This window comes from Myotis brandtii, unplaced genomic scaffold (assembly GCF_000412655.1).
Source record: "Myotis brandtii unplaced genomic scaffold, ASM41265v1 scaffold212, whole genome shotgun sequence".
Lineage (NCBI taxonomy): Eukaryota > Metazoa > Chordata > Mammalia > Chiroptera > Vespertilionidae > Myotis > Myotis brandtii.
The window spans coordinates 728,926-732,659 of NW_005357931.1; the positions used below are offsets into that span (position 1 = coordinate 728,926).

A 3,734-nucleotide genomic window follows, 5' to 3' on the forward strand; every position below is an offset into this window, starting at 1 on the left:
GTTCCCACGCGGGAGCTCCAGACCCGCGGGAACCTCCCACCGCCGCTGGGCACACTGCCTGCTACCAAGGCAGGGTCTCCACGAGCGCCCGGCGGAGCGGGGACCCGCGGGCACGCGACAACCATAAGTGAGCTGAGGGTGAGCGTGGTCTAAGGCATCCGGGCGGAGTCCTATAAGCATACTCTGGTTTCTCTTCAGATCGTATAAATCTTTCGCCTTTTACTAAAGATTTCCGTGGAGAGGAACAATTGTGAGTTTTCACTCAATTTTTCGAGGCCTCGTTCTTACGAGGCTACTTTCCAAAAGTTGAAAAGTAGATTTGAATGTTAGTTTAACTCTGTGGATAGTACCGCCTTGTTTCTAGCGGAAGATCCCCTAGTATCCAAAGTGCGTGCCTTACCTGGAGACCATTGCTGATCTCCAAACTTACAGGTGTGCATTAGACCCACCCAAGGCTCATGCTCCTTTCTCCTTCAGGTCTCGTGCAAACTTTTATTTTTATTTATTTTTTAAATATATATATATATATATACTTTTATTGATTTCACAGAGGAAACGAGAGGGTAGAGGGAATCATTGATTGGCTGCCTCCTACACGCCCCCTACTGGGGATCAGCCTGCAACCTAATTGAACCTGAGACCCTTCAGTCTGCAGGCCCAGGCTTTATCCACAGAGCCGGGCTCCTACAAACGTTTAAGTCTGCGCTCGCTATCCTGTATGAAACAGTCCCACTCCCACCACATCACCGTTTATTCTTTTAACCGGCTTTATTTATTTTATTTTTATTTTTGTTAATCTTCACCTGAGGATATTTTCCCATTGAAATGGGCCAGGGCCCATCGAATCCAGGACCCTGCAGTCCGCCGGCCAATGCTCTATCCACTGAGCCAAACTGGCTAGGGCTTGACCCGCTTTATTTTTCTTCAGAATAGAAACTACTTCCTGATTATAGCATGCATTAATTTGTCTGCTGTATGTTTCTCCTCCTAGAATGGAAGTCCCGTGAGGCAGGGACTTCACCTGACTTGTTCTCTGATGGATTCCATGACCCCAAATCGATGTCTGGCCCACCAACACTCAGTGTATATTTGTGCAACAAATGGATAAATAGACTTATTTTCTAAACCAGAAACACACACACACACACAGAGAGAGAGAGAGAGAGAGAGAGAGAGAGAGAGAGAACAAGACTGTAGAACACTAGGAGACTAGCATGAAAACCAAGAGAAGAGGCATTTCCTAAGGATAATTAACAGTAGTGACGCTCCCATTTATGGATAGCTCAAAACATCAGTATCTTGTTTTGTTTACTTACTAGAACACAGGTTTGTTATAAAATATGATGATTCAGGAGCAACCAGATAGAAGAGATACATAGGGCAAGGCCAGAAAGGATGTCTATAAGAAAACAATAGTGGAACTGAGAAACATCTGGTGAGCTTCACCATAAGAGAGGAGTTTTACAGTTCTTTCAGAAAGTGTAGGAAGGAAGTGGCATCAGAACTGTGTACAGAAAACTAAGCCAAAGAATAAGGATCTAGTTAAGATATGACTGAATCCTGCCCCAAAAGTTAAATAAAACCATATGGCTCAGCTCTGAATAATATTTACATATTCAGATTAATATAAATACTGAATCTTTATTTAACCCCAAATTGTGACAGAATGATCTTGGGAGAATGGGAAAAGGTAAGTATGGGCTGATGGTAGAATAAGGGGAAAGAGTGAGATAGGCAGAAGAAAACCAAATGCTCTGTTTTCCATAAAAGTGAGTAGATTAGCCGTAGCTGGTTTGGATAGAGCGTTGGCTCTCAGACTGAAGAGTCCTGGGTTGGATTCTGGTCAAGGACACATACCTTGGTTGCAGGCTGGATCCCTGACCCTGGTCAGGGCGCATGGAGGAGGCAACCAATTGATATGTCTCTCCCACATAGATGTTTCTCTCTCTTTCTTCCTTCCTCCCTCACCTTTCACTCTCTCTAAAACTCATAGAAAAAATATCCTCAGGTGAGGGTTAACAACAACAAAAAGACACTCATTATAGAAGTAGAATCAATAAAATTTGCTGATGTCTTCTTTATGTAGAGGACAGAGGGGAGGGACTAAAAGGAAGAAACAGCTAAGAATGACTCCCAGAATTCTGACTTGAGCAATTGGATGGAGGGTGGTTTTACATTCCCCGATGGAGGAAAACTGGGAAAGAAAGATACAAGTTTTAGCCCGGCTGGTGTGGCTCAGTGGTTGAATGTCGACCCATGAACCAGAAGATCATAGTTTGATTCCAGGTCAGGGTACATACCTGGTTGCAGGCTCAATCCCCAGTAGGAGGGGGGGTGTGCAGGAAGCAGGCAGCCAATTGATGATTGTCTCTCATCATTGATGTTTCTATCTCTCTCTCCCTTTCCCTTCCTCTCTCTGAAATCAATAAAAACACATATTTTTCAAAGGTACACGTTTTAGACAGAAAGGTTAAAAGTTAGGTATAGAATAAATTAAGATGCAGATACTTGAGATACCCCACTAGATTGGTCAAGTAATCAGTTCATTCATTGTCCTGCCTGTATTTCATCTTTTAGGACACCACAGGGGTTTGGGGCTCAGCAACGAAGTCCAGTCTAGAGTCAGTCTGGGGGATTGTTGGCATATAAATGGCATTAGAAGTCATGAGACCGTTTTGGGAAGTAATTTTCAAACCTGGATTGTGTGTTTACAGTGCAATTTTCAAGTCCCCATCCCAGAGTGTTTCCGATTCAGTAAGTCTCGGTGAGGTTCAGGAATCTGCTTTTCTGAATGCCAACCTAGAAGGTTCTGATGCAGGTGGTCCAAGCTCAGATTGGAATGGCCTTAAGCACAATTCAAAAATGAGGAAGTAGCCACAGAAACCCTTTCCCGAAGTGAGAAAGAGAGGTTGTTATTATTAGGGGAGTAGAGGGGTGGGGAGGCAATGTGAGGTCAAGCAGAAAGTTATATATATTTTTGTATTACTAGGGTTTGTTTGTTTTTTTAAGGTAAGAGACACTACAGCAGTGTTTCATAGCTTTGGCTACACATTGTAATTACCTGCTGACCTGCTTAGTTTAAAAAAAAAAAAATATATATATATATATCAATGCACAGCCTCCATTCCAAACCAGTAAATCAGCATCTCCGGAGGTGAGGCCAAGATAGCAGTATATTTTTTACTTTAATTTCATTTATCCTCCGCCTACACCCCAAGCATTGTTTTTACTTCCCCAGTGCCTGGCATAGAGTATGTCCTCAATTCATGTTCCTTGTTGCAAAAAGTATCGCTGGCTGGTTAGCAGATGATACAGACAATGGGAAACCACTGCACATATTGCAAAGTTTATGCAATCTTCGTGTGAAAAGGAGGACAGTCCAATTTCCTTACTTTCAAATGGGGACCTGATGACCGAAGGGAAATTCCTAAAGTCCCTGGGTCTTGTAGTGGCGAGTCAGGACCAGAATCCAGTATCCCAACTCTCAAGTCACACTGTCCTGCCTTCCAACAGTCTTCATTTTGACCACTCCCAAACCCACTCACCTCTCAAGACTCAGATTGTCTAGCAATACCTCCCCCTCGGCACCCCGTTGCTTCGGTCACCAACCGACCCTGCCTTCCCTTTCATCAAACCCTCTGACACTCTCAAACCCGCCTCGGTCCCAGACCCATCCTATCAGCATCATGAGATAACCTCAAGCCCAGCCCCCAGGACTTTACCAATAGGACCTA

At 43.9% G+C, this 3,734-nt stretch overlaps 1 protein-coding gene across 1 annotated transcript in view; it reads right to left on the bottom strand.

Annotated features, from left to right (window-relative positions):
• The window catches only part of KATNAL2 (katanin p60 subunit A-like 2), a 66,709-nt gene that overhangs the window by 62,791 nt on the left and 184 nt on the right, over positions 1-3,734 (bottom strand). The gene's annotated exons all lie outside the window — the stretch shown is intronic.